The 9,304-nt window shown below is 41.5% G+C and overlaps 1 long non-coding RNA gene and 1 other non-coding gene across 2 annotated transcripts; one reads left to right on the top strand and one right to left on the bottom strand.

Moving 5' to 3' along the window:
• Window positions 1–591: 591 nt before the first annotated feature.
• On the bottom strand, window positions 592–5,015 carry LOC120638804. Its single transcript, XR_005660761.1, has 2 exons — window positions 4,965–5,015; window positions 592–847 (listed from the first exon to the last, which is right to left on the bottom strand). It is a non-coding gene; the product is annotated as an uncharacterized LOC120638804 (long non-coding RNA).
• Window positions 5,016–6,504: 1,489 nt separating this feature from the next.
• On the top strand, window positions 6,505–6,641 carry LOC114816850. Its single transcript, XR_003764655.1, has one exon. It is a non-coding gene; the product is annotated as a small nucleolar RNA SNORA7 (small nucleolar RNA).
• The last annotated feature ends 2,663 nt before the right edge of the window (window positions 6,642–9,304 follow it).

Genomic DNA, 9,304 nt, shown 5'->3' on the forward strand with positions numbered 1-9,304 from the left:
AAATGAATAAAATAGAAACTCCATCTTATGACTTCTATATTAAGTAAAATTATGTAACAGCTTGGTAGTCCCATGCACTAACTAAAAAAGACTTCATTTTGGTTGATAGCCATTGTTTTTACATTTTTGTTCTATTAGTGACGAGATCTGGTTGGCATGATTGTTCAAGTCAAGGATAAGGCACTGAAAGTTATCTTGCCACCTATAACAAATACTCTAATCCCACTCATTTCTTTTAGCCATATTTTATTCTCCTAGGTGTTAGGCATAAGCATATAAATCTTTAAGTAAATCTTGCTCAATGTGTAAGTAATCATTATCTTCCCCATTGGAGTATTTGGCTTTTTCTTGCCTTTGAAACAGTAAATAAGACCAGTGGGATACTGCATATGGCCAACTAAGTGGTTCCAGGTCATTAAATAGTTTATATGAATTCTTCAATCGTGTGGAAAAAATAAAAAGCACAAGTTTGGCAGTGGAAATGCTCTAATGAATTTGGCTTGACTATTAGATTTTGATGCAATATAAATAATTAGTTTGGCAAGCAAAACTACTACTTGCATAATGCAATGAGAATATGAGGCTGAAAAATTGGTATAGTTTTTGTTTAGAATGAAGACAGACAAGGAAGAAGAAAAAATTAGACTCATTTCAAGAAAGTGACATGCATTAAAAGCAAAATTTTGTTTCCCCAGCTATACAAAATTTCAACAATAATTCTTTTTATGACTAAGAACTAGCCAGATTTGAAGTGCCGGTTAGTAACCTTCCTCAATGTCTTCTTGTGAGGGGGAAAAAAAAAAAAGAGGGAAAATTGTCCAACCTTTCTTAGGCTTTGGAGAGGAACCTATCAAAGAAAAAAAAAGAACTTTGTGAAATATAAATATCTACAGAAGAGCTCTCTATAACGTCTCACATAATTTGGTGTGGGTGTTGGTGTGGGTGTTTGGGGAAAGTGTATGTGTATACATTTTGAGTCCTTTAGATTTAAAGATGGGGCTGCTGACTGAAATTGTCAAGGGGGGCATGTATGACTGATTAAACCCATGTCTTTCCTGTGCTTGTAAATTAATAAATGGCAGTTTTTGAGCTCTTAGTATGCAGAGCACTGGGTATCAAGCTTTCTTTCCGAACTGATGGCTTTGCTTCCCACAATCCTTGACACCATTTTAGTTTCACCATTTTTGTGTGGTCCTATCTTCTCAAAGCCACTGTTCTGAGTTACCCCTTTTCTAATGCCTAAATGCCAGCTGAACAATTGTTGCTTCTGCCTTCCAACTATCCTTGGCTCTGCTACATTATTTAAGATTTCTCTTCAAAAGATCTTTAAAATGTTTCTTCTGTTCAATCTGTTTATGGTTTCCCCATCTGAATGCCACAAAGAGCAGCTGTTCGGGCATCCTGCTGTGGGCCCATCTCCTCACTTGTCTCTCCCAGCGAAGCTGTGATCTTCCAACTATTGCTGTGATGCTGATGGGTTGTGTGTGGTCTAGGACTTTGTTATCCTATTTTGCCATTTGATGTTAAGTATGTCAATACAGTTGCCATTTGAGGAACTGGTCTAGGACTCTAAATTAAGAGCAGGTCCACTGCTAAAAAGAGAAAGGGTGGGTTTTTTTTTTTTGTTTGGGGTTTTTTCATGGTATTTATTAAGTGCTTATTATCTGTCAGGCACTCCACTAAACACCGGGGTAGATACAAGATAATCAGATTAGGCACAGTCCTTGTCTCACAAAGGGCTCACAGCTTTAATTCCAATTTTATAGATGAGGTAACTGAGGCACAGAGAAGTGCAACTTGCCCAAGGTCACACAGCAGACAAGCAGCAGAGTCAGGATTAGAATTCAGGTCCTCTGATGGCAGAGAGCTCAGCAGGGAGACAAATACAGTAGTCAAGGTGGGATAGGATAAGTGTTTGGATCAGTTAGTAGCAGTTTGGATGGAGAGGGAAGGGAATTTTACTAATGTCAAGGTGGAACTGCCGGGATTTGGTGACAGACTGAATATATGTGTTGAATGAGAAAGATGAGTAGAGGATAATTCCAAGGGTTGGGGCTTCTGAGACAGGGAGGGTGGGTGGTGTTGTCTACAGTGATAGGAAATTCAGAGGGAAGACAAGTTTTAGGTGAGAGGACAGAGGATATCTGTAAAGTGTTTACTACTTATCAAGCAATGTTCTATGTGCTGGGGTAGATACAAGTTAATCACATTGGATGCAGCCCCTGTCCCACCTGGGGCTCACAATCTAAGTAGCAGTGTTTAAAAAGCGAATTGAGACTGTGAACCCCAAGTGGAGTATGGACTGTGTCCATCCTAACTTGTATCTACCCCAGTGCTGAGTAAAGTGCCTTTAATATAGTAAGCACTCAACAAATACTATTTAAAAAATTAAGTAAAAGAGAGAATAGGTATTTAAGTGCAATTTTTCAGTGGAGGAAACTGAGGCAGAGAAGCGAAGTGACTTGCCCGAGGTCACCCAGCAAGCAAGCGTCAGAGCCAGAATTAGAACCCAGTTCCTCCGACTCCCAGGCCCATGCTCTTTCAAAAAAGATGTGGATTCAATAGCCAAATAGATGATTCCGATGGCCTTTCCCCTATCTGCTTCCTCTCACTCCTCAACTCCATCGACCTCCTGCTCCATTCCACCTCACCTGTTCACCAAATCGACCCAGGCTCAATCTCATTACCTCTAATCACTGTACAATTTCTACCCTCACCAACTCTGAAATTCCACTCCCTGACCACAACCTCCTCACCTCCCTTCTCTCCCTTTCACCCCCCGCCCAAAAATTCTGTCTGGTTCCCTCACAGAGACTTCCAATCTCTCGACCCCCTCTAATTGTCCAAAGTGATTACGCCCCATTTGGTCCCTAATACCCCATTTTCCTTCTCTTGACACACAAATCCACAGTCTCAACATTGTCCTTTCCCCCAAGCTCAACTCCTTCTCTCCACTGTCCTGCTGTTGATCTCCTACCACTCCCCGGCAGTCCTGGATCACCTCCAGAGTATGTTTCCTCCACTCCTGTGACCAACTGCAGGGTGGAAATCAAGACATCCCATCAGACTTCTCTACCTCAAGCTCATCCCTACCTCTAATTCTACCTTTTTCTCTGCCTGACAACATTTCTCCATCCTTAATGACCCTCATGATCACCGCCGCAAGAGCTATTTCAGATGTTTAACTCCCTACTCTAACCACCTGCATTACCTCTTCCCCATCTTGCCCCTAGTGACCTGGCCACGTACTTCATTTTTGAAGTTGAAACCATCAGATATGATATACTTAAAATCTCCCTAGTTCTCTCCAGCCTCACCTTCCTCCTGCTCACTGTTTGACTCTCCCATCTTTGCCAACAGTTTCAAGAGGTAATCTTCCATCTCCTCTCAAAATCTCCCTGATTTCCCTGCCTCCTGGCTCTCCCTCTTCCAGTCCTTCCTTCACTCTGCTTCCCAGGTCCTTTTTTTTAAAAATAAAAGTTCAGTCCATGTCTCCCCACTTCTCGAAAAACCTCCACTAGGTATTCATCCAGAACAGAAGCTCCTTACCATCATTCATTCAATCATTATTTATTGAGCACTTAATGTGTGCAAAGCACTGTACTAAGCGCTTGGGAGAGAACAATATAACAGTAGACACATTTCTGCCCACAACAAGCTACCATCAGCCTTAAAGCACTCAATCAGCTCTCCCCATCATACCTTACCTCACCGATCTCTTACTACAACCCAGGTCACCCACTTTGTTCTTCTAATGCCAACCTACTCACTCTACAATTTCCCCTATCTGTAATTTATTTTAATGCCTCTCTCTCCCTCTAGACTGTCAGCTTCTTGTTGGCAGGGATCTTGCCTACCAATTGTGGTATATTGTACTCTCCTCCACATTTTGTACAGTTTTCTACATACGATAAGGGCTCATTAAATACGATTGATTGGCTTTGGCGAGCCCTGGTGGTCTGATAGAATGAAGAATAAAGCCTATCTCAGAAGAAAAAGCAGCAACATGGCCTAGTACATAGAGTAGAGACCTGGGAGTCAGAAGGACCTGAATTCTAATCCTGCATTTGTCACTTGTCGGCTGGGTGACCTTGGACCTTGACCTTCACTTCTCTCTTTATAGCCATATTGTACTTTGCTGTGCGCTTAGTACAGTGCTCTGCACACAGTAAATGCTCAATAAATATGATTTAATGAATGAAGTGGTGGAGCCGGGATTAGAACTCATAACCTTCTGACTCCCAAGACTGTGCTCTATCCACCCTGCCCAATAGCAAATGAACATGAATAAGATCAATCCAGACAATGAAGTTCTGGAATTTAGTCAATCTCCTATTGTTATTATCATCAGCATCATTTTATGGTATTTGTTAAATGCTTACTATGTGCCAGACACTGTACTAAGCGCTGGGGTAGGTACAAGCTAATGATGATGATGGTATTTGTTAAGCTCTTACTATGTGCCAAGCACTGTTTACAGATGAAGTAACTGAGGCACAGAGAAGTGAAGTGTCCGAGGTCACACAGCAGACATGTGGCAGAGCCAGGATTAGAACCCAGATCCTCCTGACTCCCAGGCCTGCGCTCTATCCCTAGGCCATGCTGCTTCTCTGATTGATTGATTCCGTTAATAATAATAATGGTATTTTTTAAGCACTTACTATGTGCAAAGCATTGTTCTAAGTGCTAGGGTGAAAACAAGGTAATCAGGTTATTCCATTATTTGTAAATATTTTTTGTACCCCTCCCTCAGTGTGAAGGCTTCTTCTGGACAGGAAACGTATCTTGTGCTCTCTTTTAACTTTCCTGAACACTTAACAGAGAGCATTAGATTCAGTGGAGCTCAATAAATTCTATTGCTCTTCTTATTACTAACCACCCGGTGCCTGTATTTCTTATATACTCGACTGTAGGTAAACTTAAACTTAACTAATTCAACTTTGACAAAATCGAAAACTACTCACCTTGCCATTCTTAGCCTTTTTTTCGCCCCTCATCTTTCATGTACACTGAAACAGTGAGAAATATTGGTTTCCACCTCAGAGCCATGCTTCAAGCCCTCTCCCTTCATCACTCACACACAGGGGGCAGATATCATGGGAATAATCCATTCTAAAATGTAAGGTATCTAATATTTCCCAAGCAGAGGGCAGATGTTGGAGTCAAAGAGGTGCTGGGAAAAAAAAGGTCTCGGAAGGCTTGCAGTGGAAATATCAGAGTAGGAAAATGGAGAAGGGGAGGCATGAAAATCAGAGGTGATTTGAGGTTTGGTAGCCAAGGAGAGTCGAAATGATCTGTAGCGAATGTCTGCATGGAGAGGAATTCTTACAATTCTTACTCTTCATTTTCAGGAATGAGTGAGAAAAAACTAAATTTGACAGAGGATCCTAAACACCCCAGCTAAATCTCTTATTAAGCATTTGTTGATATATGACATTTCAAAATGTTTTACAGCCTTCCATTGCTCTTCATCATAGAAAATAAATAGACTTTGTGTGTGTGTGTGTAAATTACGTGCCTTTTTCCAAATCAACTTTTGCATTCAAATTTATAGACAGCTTGGTTGCTTGTCAAAATTGAGAGAGAGCATATTAATGTCTAGTCCAAATTTGAAAATGAATACCATATCACTCTAACTTTTTCTCAGAAAACTGTGGGATCGCTTTCTCTTTAACCAACAATTTGCATGGATTGCAGGAATTATCTTTCTATTATTTCTTCCTCGTCTCTAAGGAATTATTTAATGACCATGAACACCCTGCTAATGTTTGTTAAATTCAAGAGTTGGAATTTTCAGGAAAACAGTTTTTCAGTGCAGTCCTTTAGTCTGAACCTACGATCCCAAGAATTACGACGCACACACATTCATCGGAACCAGAGTGGTTTTGCGATCTGTCTAAAAATCAGGCTTCAAAAGAACCAGATTCTGTTGCATTTGTGACCTCTAGAGGCCAAGATGTGAGACATTTTAGTCATTCAGTGATGTCTCCAAATAAGATTTTCAGAGTCTAAGATTTATAGATGTTAAAAAGTTCAACCGTAATCACGACAGAAGATAGATTCCGTGTGGCGCTGTCTTGATCTAACAGCCTAAAACCAGCCTGGCTGATATTTTAAATGCGGTTTGAAGACTCCTCACACTTTGGATAACCTTGCTCAACTGTTAATATTAATTACTGAATCCTGGGGTATAAAATGCCTTGGAGATGAACAACATGATTGGTATGCTATTACTAACGTGATTACTATTCAGTTATTTCTCTTTTGTCTCTAAATGACTAACTGGTTGTTATCCCTTAATGTGCAAACAAAATACAGATGGACACATGTTATCTTGAAAATTGGTACTTAGCTATATTAGAAAGATTATATGTTATGTTAGAAAAATGCCAGGCATTTTAATTAGGCATTAACTCAGTGCCATTATGAATGGGGAGCTCCCTCTCATTCTAATTCAGTTTTGCTGAGAAAGAATTGAGTTTAAAAGAACTCTAAGGTGAGGTACACCTCTCAGGGTCGCACCTGAGAGTTTCCAGTACTCTACCAGTCTTGACTAAGGGAGGGAGAGTCAAGCAGAGGCATATCCGTTCCATTCCTAGCTTGGGCAGTGGCTAGCGAATGGAAGGCAATCTGCTACAAGTCAAAACTCACCTGTGCTGGGCAGCAGTGGCTTGGGAGAGAGTCAAGGGTGGAGACTCAAGTTTACTGCGTGGAGAGAGGCGATGGAAACCGCTTCTGAATTTTTACCAAGAAAACTCTGTGAACACACTACCGGAACGATTGCGGATGGAGGTGGGGCGCTCTGGGAGAGATGTGTCCATAGTGTTGCTATGGTTCGGAGACGGGCTCCACAGCATAAGGCAAGACGAGACAAGACAAGGTGAGGGTGAGGCAGCCATAGGCCAGATGGAGCTACGGTCCGAAAGAGCATCTTCTTCCCCGCTCCCATCACCAACTCCACCTCTCTCTCACTGAGGGCCCACAGATAATTAAGAAATGAAGTCAGTTTCCTCCTAGAACTGTTGTTCATATCTCTGCTCTAACTTCAGTGTCTTAACAGGAATCAAACTAAAAACATGATTGGATTTTTCTCCCTCTTTTATAGCATACTTTCTCGACAAGACGAAGACAAAAGGTATTTTGATGAAAGGAACTTAAAGAAGATTGGCATTTCGTATGTTCTTGTTTTGAGTCAATCTTCAAGAACCTCCAGTAGTTGTCCATCCACCTCTGCATCAAACGCAAACTCCTTACTATTGGCTTTAAGCACTCATTCAATCACCTTGCCCCCTCTTACCTTGCCTCTCTGCTCTCCTACTGCAACCTAGCCCACACACTTCACTCCTGACGCCAACCTATTCATTGCACTTGGATGTCATCTATCAAGCTGTCAACCTCTCGTTTATGTCCTGCCCCTGGCCTGGAACTCCCTTCTTCTTCATATCCGAAAGACCACTCTCCCTGCTTTAAAAGGCCTTCCCTGAATAAGCCCTCATTTCCTCAACTGTGAAAACAATTCACCCTTCCTTCAGCCCCAGAGCACTTATGTACTTCTCTGTAATTTTTTTATTTATATTAATGTCTGTCTCCCCTTTTAGACTGTAAGCTCACCATGGGCAAGGAATGTGTCTACCGTCTTCCATGCATTCATTCATTCAAATTTATTGAGCGCTTACTTTGTGCAGAGCACTGTACTAAGCACTTGGGAGAGTACAATACAATGAACAGACACATTCACTGCCCACATCGAGCTTACAGTCTAGAGAGGGGGAGGCAGACATTAACGTAACAGACATGAACATAGGTGCTGTGGGGCTGGGAGGGCGGACGGGGGATGAGCAAAGGGAGCAAGTCAGGGCGATGCAGAAGGGAGTGGGAGAAAAGGAAAGGGGGGTTTAGTGACAGAAGGCCTCTTGGAAGAGATTCTTGTCTGCCTGTCTCCCCCGATTAGACTGTAAGCCCGTCAAACGGCAGGGATTGTCTCTATCTGTTGCTGACTTGTTCATTCCAAGCGCTAAGTACAGTGCTCTGCACATAGTAAGCGCTCAATAAATACTATTGAATGAATGAATGAAAGGAGATGTGCCTTCGATAAGGCTTTGACGAGGGGGAGAGTAACTGTCCGTCGGATTTGAGGAGGGAGGGCATTCCAGGCCAGAGGCAGGATGGGGGCGAGTGGTCGGTGGCGAGATAGGTGAGATCGAGGCACAGTGAGAAGGCTAACGTTAGAGGAGAGAAGTATAATGGCATAGTAGGAGAGTAGCGAGATGAAGTAAGAAGGGATAAGGTGATTGAGAGTATTATAAAGCCAGTGGTGAGGAGTTTTTGTTTGATGCGGAGGAGGGTGGGCAACCACTGGAGTCTGAGGCATCGGGAAACACGTCCTGAACATTTCTGTACAAAAGTGAGCCAGGCAGCAGAGTGAAGTTTGGACGGGAGTGGGGAGAGATGGGAGACCAGCAAGGCGACTGATGCAGCCATCCAGGAGGGTTAGGATGAGTGTTTCTATTAACATGGTAGCGGTTTGAAGGGAGAGAAAAGGACAGACTTTAACACGCTTAGCAGTGTGCTGTGCCCACAGTAAGCTCTCCATAAATATGATTGAAGAAGAATATTGAGGGATCATGTCTATTAATTCTCTTGTACTCCTCCAAGCACTTTATAAACAGAAAGTGTTCAGTAAATATTTTGATTGATTAATGGGCATCAGAAAGATGCCCCAGGCCATGCTGCCTTTTTAATCAATCAGTGGTATTTATTGAGTGCTTTCTGTGTGCAGATAGTCCCCAGCACTGAAGTTGTTTTAAGAATGAAACAATATTTTCCCAAGGCCCAATCCATTTACTAAAGTGCAAGAGAAAGTCAATTGATCTTCCACCCAAAAACTTAAAGATGATTTTCAGAATATTTTTTCGAAAATGAGGATAAATGGAAACTTCCAAAATAAGAATAGATGTCAAATGTATTCAGTAATATTGATTGAGTGTCCTTTAGTAGAATACGGTATGAATAAAAGGCATGTTTTTGGACACAGTTGAATGCAACATGATTAATATGATAATAAGTTAATATAATAGTTCTCAGCTGCTTTGTAAATGTTGCTAAGATATTGGAACTAAGATACTCGGGGATTCCGTAAACAGCAATTTATCAAAGTCAGAGATCATATTTAATTACATATAAAACAAACTTTTAATATCTCTCTCTTCCAATTATTATTGGCAGAAAATATTTTGGGGAAAAGAATATGACCAGGAAATTCTAAAGGATGAAAACAAATTGAAAATTACTGAAAATATTAACT

The sequence above is a fragment of the Ornithorhynchus anatinus genome, chromosome 14 (genome assembly GCF_004115215.2).
Source record: "Ornithorhynchus anatinus isolate Pmale09 chromosome 14, mOrnAna1.pri.v4, whole genome shotgun sequence".
NCBI classification, from domain to species: domain Eukaryota; kingdom Metazoa; phylum Chordata; class Mammalia; order Monotremata; family Ornithorhynchidae; genus Ornithorhynchus; species Ornithorhynchus anatinus.